At 46.8% G+C, this 9,375-nt stretch overlaps 1 long non-coding RNA gene across 1 annotated transcript; it reads left to right on the forward strand.

Annotated features, from left to right (window-relative positions):
- Nucleotides 1-2,402: 2,402 nt before the first annotated feature.
- LOC123430422 lies at nucleotides 2,403-5,108 on the forward strand. Its single transcript, XR_006622927.1, has 3 exons — nucleotides 2,403-3,235; nucleotides 3,315-4,283; nucleotides 4,842-5,108. It is a non-coding gene; the product is annotated as an uncharacterized LOC123430422 (long non-coding RNA).
- Nucleotides 5,109-9,375: the final 4,267 nt, after the last annotated feature.

The raw sequence follows: 9,375 nt of genomic DNA on the forward strand, positions 1-9,375 counted from the left end.
GCAGGAAGACGAAGGTCCATGTCTTCTAATGGCCGAAGTTTGTGATCCCGCTGAAACGGTGGTTGTGAAACCAAGCCGGAAGGTGATACTTCATGAGAATAATGTGACACCTAAGTTATCCGGGGATCACAACGTGTCGTGGTATCTCGACACACGTGCCAGTAGCCACATGACGGGATGCAAGGAGAAATTTCTCGAGCTGGAATATGATGTTGAAGGCTCGGTCAAGTTTGGTGATGGTTCAAATGTGGAGATTTGTGGGAAAGGATCTGTCCTCTTCGAGGGTCTCACAGGCGAACATCGCATACTCACTGGAGTGTACTACATCCCACGGCTTCGCAAGAACATCATCTCTATTGGGAAGCTTGACGAGAATGGATGCAAGGTGGATATTGAGAACGAAGTGATGACGATCTTCGACAACTTCCGAAACATGCTAGCTCGTGTTAATCGCACACGGAACAGGCTATATATCCTCAACTTTGATCAATCTCAACCGGAGTGTTGGCTCGCCAAGAGTGATGATGATTCGTGGTTATGGCATGCTAGATTTGTACACGTTAACTTCTACGCCTTGAAGAAGATGTCAAAGATGGAGATGGTATCCGGGATACCATATATCGACCATGTTGATCGAGTATGTGACGGGTGCTTGGTTGGAAAACAGCATTGCAGGCCGTTCCCTTCCCAGTCTACCTATCGTGCAAGTGATACACTCGAGCTGCTCCATGGTGATCTATGTGGCCCTATCACCCCGGCAACTCCCGCGGGAAAGAAGTATTTCTTCCTTGTGGTAGACGACTACTCGAGATATATGTGGGTCATTCTCCTATGATCTAAAGATGAGGCGTTTGAAGCATTCAAGAAGCTGAAGGCTGCAACAGAGATGGAACACAAGTTGAAGCTTCGCGCTCTACAGACAAATCGCGGTGGAGAGTTTACGTCGAACGAGTTCAATGACTTTTGTGAGAAGATTGGCATAAAAAGGTTCCTCACGGCACCTTACACGCCGCAGCAGAATGGGTTTGTTGAAAGGCGCAATCGAACCGTCGTTGACATGGCAAGTGTTGGGGAACGTTGCACGGGAAACAAAAAATTCCTACGCACATGAAGACCTATCATGGTGATGTCCATCTACGAGAGGAGATTTGGATCTACGTACCCTTGTAGATCGCACAGCAGGAAGTGTTAAGAAACGCGGTTGATGTAGTGGAACGTACTCACGTCCCTCGATCAGCCCCACGAACCGTCCCACGAACCGTCCCGCGATCCGTCCCACGATCCGTTCCGATCTAGTGCCGAACGGACGGCACCTCCGCGTTTCGCACACGTACAAATCGACGATGATCTCGGCCTTCTTGATCCAGCAAGAAAGACGGAGAAGTAGATGAGTTCTTCGATAGCGTGACAACGCTCCGGTGGTGGTGACGATCTACTCCTGCAGGGCTCCGCCCGAGCTCCGCGGAAATACGATCTAGAGGTAAAACTATGGTGTCTAGATCTGAGTTGCACATGGCAAAAGTTGTCTCAAATCAGCCCTAGACCACCACTATACATAGGAGGGAGGGGGAAGAGGCTTGCCTTGAGGGCCAAGCCCTCAATGGTGCGCTGGCTAGGAGGAGAGGAGGATTCCTACTCCAATTAAGGACAGTAAAACTGGGCACTTTCCGAACCTTCTCACGCATCTCAGTTGTTAGCCGTTGGATTTAACATTTGGATCGTTTTCAGTCGTTCGATGATCGTTAATTGCTAGCGGGTCACATTTTCAGCTAACTTCTCACACATCTCAGTTGTTAGCCGTTGGATTTAACATTTGGATCGTTTTCAGTCGTTTGATGATCGTTAATTGCTAGCAGGTCACGTTTTCAGCTAACTTTCCGAGCCTTCTCACGCATCTCAGTTGTTAGCCGTTGGATTTAACATTTGGATCGTTTTCAGTCGTTCGATGATCGTTAATTGCTAGCAGGTCATGTTTTCAGCTACGTGGGCCGATTGTCCTAGCAGACGCTGCTCCGGAAGCCGAATTGAAGCACGCTGGTTCATTGGGATGTCCAACGCATCTCATGATAGTGGTAAAAGATCGTTTTCAGTCGTTCGATGATCGTTAATTGCTAGCAGGTCACGTTTTCAGCTACGTGGGCCAGTTGTCCTAGCAGACGCTGCTCTGGAAGCCGAATTGAAGCACACTGGTTCATTGGGCTGTCCAGCGCATCTCATGATAGTGGTAAAAGATGATCGTTAATTGCTAGCAGGTCATGTTTTCAGCTACGTGGGCCGGCTGTCCTAGCGGACGCTGCTCCGGAAGCCGAATTGAAGCACGCTGGTTCATTGGCTGTCCAACGCATCTCATGATAGTGGTAAAAGGGCTATTTACGAGATCCAACTAACACAATCGTTGACCCTTTAAAAAAATGGTTAACACAATCGCTTCCGCTCCATCCCCGACCCCGCGGCCCTAGGCGTGTCGCCGCCGCCGCCGCCAGTCCCTGGAACCTCTCGATCACAACCTGTGTTGTCATCATTTCCACATATCCCCGAGAGATCAGGCCTCGCCCGACGATGCAGATTAGTGACGCTGCATCGCGACCGATTGGAGTTCATCCGCTGTCATTCAGGCGTGGACTAAGGCAGACGTTCCACGACGATTAATGGCTGCCGGGGCTGATGGTGGAATTGTAGCCGCTCCTCCTCTTGCACACCATGGATTTGATGCGGTTCCTCACGATCCGGCAGTTCATCACATATCTTCCTGCACCGCGGGGATGAAGCAGCCGACGGGAAGCAGAGTAAGCCTGAGTCCTCCTCCTCGTGGATCTCGTTCTTGACCTCGATGAGAGGAGCATCTTCAGCCTCGATGCAGGTTTTTACTTCTCCAGCCATGGTGCGACTCAGTTTGATTGCTTTGAAGTTATCTTGCACTTTATATTCCGGTATATTGGTTTACGGAATTTTTCAGCTGACGAAAAACACGCTATCGTTCTCATGTAGCAGAGTCTCCGCCCATACCGTCTATGATGTATCCTCCAGTATTGCTGAGTTGCTTTTAGAAGTACAACATGCCATAAATTCCAATCAGATTTATTATATCATCCATTTCATTCTCTCTCGACTCCTTAGTACATAAAATGCATGTACACCTCCACCTTATGTGTAGATGGAAGGAAATCGGCCAGTTCATGTTAATTCCTTGGAGATAACACACATGAACAAACCCTCTGATTAATTGGGTCATGAGGTAATTATTTTGATCCTTTGGCACTTTCAATGTCAATTTTAGCAAGCAGTTTTTGTGTAATATCATGTATGTGTTTCAGTTTATGGCGCATATCAGGTGGTTCACAGGGAACATGATGCAGCTAGATGCAATGACCTCCCGTGAAGCCTGCACCGTCTCCGTCTCGATATTTTCCTTGATTTTTTTGGGAGGCAAACTGATTGAAGTTCATTAGATTAACACTTACATTTTTGCTGCGTGCTGTTATGTGCAAATGCCATGTAAATTTAAGAACATGACCTCTATGATACGTTTTTTGTTGTTGTTGTCGGTAGTAGGTAAAATTTCTCCATCTCCTGTAACCTCTATTTTCGCATATCCATGGAAAAGAGAACCGTTTTCTTGCCTCTTGTTCGTGTTAACCTCTATTTTCACACTGCCATCCCTCTCTCTCTCTCTCTTTTGTCCTGCTTGTAGCAATAGACTTGCACTGAATGGATTGATCCTTTTTCTTTGGTATGAACAGATAGAACAAATGCCTGTTTTCACTCTCTCATCTCAGGAACTGATGCATCAGTTCAGTCCTTGTTTTTGCCTCTTCCTTCCTGCTGGTGACAACATATGCTTAACTTCGGTTTCTGTATATTTTCTATTGGGCCCCTTTTCAAGTGATGGTGCAAATGTTGACAAATATAATAAATTATGATGTGAATTGAAATACAAACTTCTCAGCATTGTCTCAGATTTATTTTGTCAATGATGAAATAACTATAGTTCTATATGTGCACATGTTGTTCTAGGTTGTATCTTTTTCACTTGCAAAGCTCACCGAGCAAAGGTGGGAAATTATCGAGCTCTGTCCCACGTGTAAAAAAGCATATCGCTGCCATAAGGCTAACATCATGTATAGCTATCCATACAATTACTAAATTTGTGTAGCAATCCGCCCCATATGAACAACTTATAAAATTACATTTCCCTTCTTTATGCTCCATAGGGTGGGAGAATTGATTTGTTGCTCCAATGGAGAATAACAGCCGAGGGATTTGTGCAGTTTGATCTCAACAAGGTATGATAATACTCATGTACTCTTATCCATTTATTTTATATTTAAAATTATAATGTTTTTTACTATACCAATATTTTCCCTTGCAATATTATAAATTAATGTAAAATCCAATGTTACAGTAAATATATTTTACACTTCTGAGTCTAAAAATCTCATCTGTTAGCATATTAGAGAGAAGATATGTGTGTATCTAGACCAACATATACTGAGTGAGTTAAATCCATTAATGAAAACGTTTTGAAAAGATATTCAAGCTCTCGATCTGGTTGGCAAAAGCAAAAGGTGATTATTGATTGCACAAAGTAGCATAACTAGCCTTTGGTGGAGTACATATTTGCTTCCCTTGATCAATACAGAAGGTCTGGACATGACGAGTCATAAGAGCCTCATAGTGATGCCTACTTAGATGAATGGGGTTGCTATGCTAACAAAGATACAACCATTTGATACTTTGTTTCTTGCTCTTCAGATGAACTTCTTTGTTTTTGGTTGAACACTTGAACTTTTGATCAGTTATGCATTGATTTTTATGTGATTGGTGTTATCTATATTCGTCAGGTAATAATGTCGCTCCAAGCCTCCAACCATGCCGGAACCAACCCCGCACGCAGGTTTGAAGTGACACATGTATGTCATGGCATGCAATCTCTAGATATATGTATGTTATTTTAATTCTCAATGTTAACCATCTTTGTTTCTCCCCAAATATGTATGTGTCAAGTTATGCAATTACATACAACCTTTGACCGGGACTAATATTTTGATCAAATATGTCCGGTCTATATTGAGGCATTTTAATTTTAAAACATTCTCATATTTGTACCATCTTGATTTTCACAAATATTTATGTAGCTTTCTATAGACGGGTGCGGCAACGCGCGCCATCGACGTTCTAGTTAGGATTGGAAAGTGGAGTCCTTCTCTTCCTTCCCACCTCCCCTTTTTTCTTTGGTTTTCTTCTCTTGGCGCATAGGCCCTCTTGGGCTGTCCCACCAGTCCACTAAGGGCTGGTGCGCCACCCCTAAGGCTATTGGGCTTCTCACGGGTGGGTTGCCCCCCTTCCGGTGAACTTCCGAAACCCATTCGTCACTCCCGGTACAATGTCGGTAACGCCCGAAAACCTTCCGGTAACCAAATGAAGTCATCCTATATATCAATCGTCGTTTTTCGACCATTCTGGAAACCCTCGTGACGTCCGTGATCTCATCCGGGACTCCGAACAACATTTCGTAACCACACATATAACTCAACTATTCTAAAACATCATCGAACCTTAAGTGTGCAGACCCTTCGGATTCGAGAACTATGTAGACATGCCCCGAGGTACTCCTCGGTCAATATCCAATAGAGGGACCTGGATGCCTATATTGGATCCTACATATTCTCCGAAGATCTTATCAGTTGAACCTCAGTGTCAAGGATTCATATAATCCCGTATGTCATTCCCTTTGTCCTTCGGTATGTTACTTGCCCGAGATTCGATTGTCGGCATCCGCATACCTATTTCAATCTCGTTACCCGCAAGTCTCTTTACTCATTCCGTAATACAAGATTCCGTGACTTACACTTAGTCACATTGCTTGCAAGGCTTGTGTGTGATGTTGTATTACCGAGTGGGCCCCGAGATACCTCTCCATCACTCGGAGTGACAAATCCCAGTCTTGATCCATACTAACTCAACGGACACCTTCGGAGATACCTGTAGAGCACCTTTATAGTCACCCAGTTACGTTGCGACGTTTGATGCACACAAGGTATTCCTCCGGTGCCAGTGAGTTATATGATCTCATGGTCATAGGAACAAATACTTGACACGCAGAAAACAATAGCAATAAAATGACACGATCAATATGCTACGTTCATAGTTTGGGCCTTGTCCATGAAATGATTCTCCTAATGATGTGATCCCGTTATCAAGTGGCAACACTTGTCTATGGTTAGGAAACCTTGACCATCTTTGATCAACGAGCTAGTCAACTAGAAGCTTACTAGGGACAGTGTTTTGTCTATGTATCGACACATGTATTTGAGTTTCCAATCAATACAATTATAGCATGGATAATAAATGATTATCATGAACAAATAAATATAATAATGACTAATTTATTATTGCCTCTGGGGCATATTTCTAACAGCAAGGAGTTTACTCAAGAGCAAGAACCTGCCGGGGACTTTTTGAGGAGAAGCTGTCTCGACGGAAGTCTATCTTCTCAACCGAGATCCAACGAAGGCGGTGATTGGCAAGACTCCGTATGAAGCAATTTACGGACGTAAGCCAAATGTGTCTCATCTACGGACGTTCGGGTGTGTGGCACATGTGAAGACGGCGGAGCCGCATCTCTCAAAGCTTGCCGATCGTAGCACCAAGATGGTGTTCATCGGATACGAGAGGAGTTCCGGCACCAAGGCATACCGCTTCTACGATCCACAAACCAAGCGTCTACGGATTTCACGCGACGTCGTGTTTGAAGAAAACAAAGCATGGAATTGGAGCGCAGCAGCCAACGATGCTCCAAATGGTAAAATATTCACAATTGAATTTCCAACTGACGATGATGCAGGAGAAGACGTCCAGGTGGTTTGCAAGATGCCCAACCAAGGTGACCTCCATGGTAGTGATCATCATGGTGCCGACACGGACGACGACGCGCATAGGTCGCAGGGAGATAGCGACAACGACGTGCACGACACGGGTGGAGATCTCGACAACAACATCGACAACGAGGCGCATAGTGACGACGACAATCAAGATGATGGTCACGGTAACGACGACTATGCCGACAACGCGGATGTCGATGGCACGCCCGGGACTCAGTCATCTTCCTCAAGTGCATCAACACCGACACAATTTGTGTCGCCTCCTTCGCAAGACACAACAGACTCCTCAGGGCCTTGTCGCTACAAGACCCTCAAGAAAGTCTACAAGTACACAAAACCAGTTACACTCGAGTACTCCGGACTATGTCTGTTCGGAGTTGAGGAGCCGGCGAACTTCGTAGAGGCGAGCAAAATTCCTAGTTAGACGCACGCCATGGATGAGGAGATGAATGCGATTGAGAGCAATGGCACGTGGACTTTGGTAACCCGACCTCCGAACCAAAAGACGATTGGTTTGAAGTGGGTTTACAAGTTAAATAAGGACACGGAGGGTGTCATTGTGAATTACAAGGCAAGACTCGTTGCAAAGGGCTACGTACAACGTCAAGGAGTTGAATATGTTGAGGTGTTTGCACCGGTTGCTCGACTCGAGACAGTGAGAGTGCTCATAGCTTTGGCAGCACAAGAGGATTGGAAGGTTCATCATATGGATGTTAAATCCGCTTTCCTCAATGGCGATCTTACAGAAGAAGTGTACGTGGAACAACCCCTCGGCTACGAGAAGAAAGGCAAAGAAGAGAAAGTTTACAAGCTCAAGAAGGCACTTTACGGACTGAAGGAAACGCCAATAGCTTAGAATTTAAAGTTAGACCAAAGTATGATCACGCTCGGGTTCAAAAGATGTGTCCTCGATGGTTCGAAGGACAGTCTACAAAGCACCGAAGAAGAGGTGAAGATTGAAGACGCGACTAAGAAGGAGTGTTGTCGTCAAGCTACGAATGAGCCGACGATAGCAAACGCAGTGACTGAGAGTCTACAAGGAACGATGAAGACAACGCCCAGGATGAAGCCTACAATTAGTCGCATTTAAGATCCAGGTAGGGAACAAAGAAAACGCCATGTTTAAGGGGGTGAATATTAGAGTTAAACACGGCTTAGGGATTTCAAGTTTTAGTCCAAGACGGACTAGTACAGAAAACCGACTAAGTTAGCTATAGGACTAGTTAGCTCCTATATATACCTATGCAACCCTCGTTGTAAATCACCAAGAAAAAGAAAAGCAATACACAGGGTCAGCCCTGTTCGCCATCACCTTGAGTTCTCGTGTGTATGTTCTGTCATGATTGAATTAGGGCCGTTGAGATGGTCGCTAGCTTAGCTGATTAAGCTAGCTACTCGTGCGTGAGTGTCCAGCAAGACTCGATCCATCCAGCTGTCTGGCTGTGTGCTAGCTTAGCACATAGACATATGTGTGATCTGATCTGACGTTTTGAAGCCAACATGGCCGTCGGTGTGGCCACATCTTCCTCCAAGACCGGCGGTGGAGGTCGAGGAATGGCTCCTTGGCTGCTGGAGGACGCCGCTGGTCGTGGTTGTGAATCGTCGACCCGAGCCGTTACGGCCGCCTTTGAGATTTTGGCCGGCCGAGCCGCACTTTCGGCCGAGTTGTGGTTGTGATTCGCCGACCGTTTGCCTCTACCTCGTGCCTTTGTCGCCTTCGTAGGAACCGCGAGTGCGGTGGCGACCGACTGGGCCGGCGCAAATCTGGGTCGGCCGGCGGGGGGCATGGACGCTGTCACTGCCGCCACGGCGGTGACGTGGGTCAGCCCACCGGCGGCGGCGGCGGCGGAGAAGGCGGCGGGGTCATCGGCTTCGGCCATGGCGTCGGCGGACGGGCGGATCGCAGGCGAGCGAGCAGGTGGGGAAATGAAATGAACGGTTTTTTGGTGGTTTAGCGGGCAGCCGCGGTTTTACATCATATGTATCTCGTGATGCAAATTTGCATCACGAAGTGTTGTATTTTACATCTTCGAAAAGCGATGATGTGAATTTTTTTACATATGAACCATGTGATGGATCAGCGGTTTTTGCTCTCGTGCCTCGGTTACACCGCGGCCCCGTGGCAGGAGACTACTTCAACCGCCACATATGTCCATTCTCGGCGGCGAAGTGGTGAGTACCCAGCTCAGTCGCCCTCCGACGACGGGGACGGCTGGACGGCGCACGACGTCACAACGTCCCCTTCGGTGACTGCTTCCGGGTACGGGTTGGTTAGTTTATGTAAGTGTCCCTTGACGTTGTCCCGTGGCTTTGTTTATGCGGTGGATCACACGTAGTGGTTGGGTAGGTTAAGGCAAAGCAAGGGATGGTTGTCTATGTCTACGTGATGACGCGAGCACCACTGCTACAGGTCCATCTGAGTTGCGTCGCCTCGTCGGAGCCGCCGCCGGGCCGCCGGCGCGAGCAAGTTCCAGAGGAGAAACGGGAGGAACAT

Source organism: Hordeum vulgare, chromosome 2H, assembly GCF_904849725.1.
Source record: "Hordeum vulgare subsp. vulgare chromosome 2H, MorexV3_pseudomolecules_assembly, whole genome shotgun sequence".
In the NCBI taxonomy this organism is placed as follows: Eukaryota; Viridiplantae; Streptophyta; class Magnoliopsida; order Poales; family Poaceae; genus Hordeum; species Hordeum vulgare.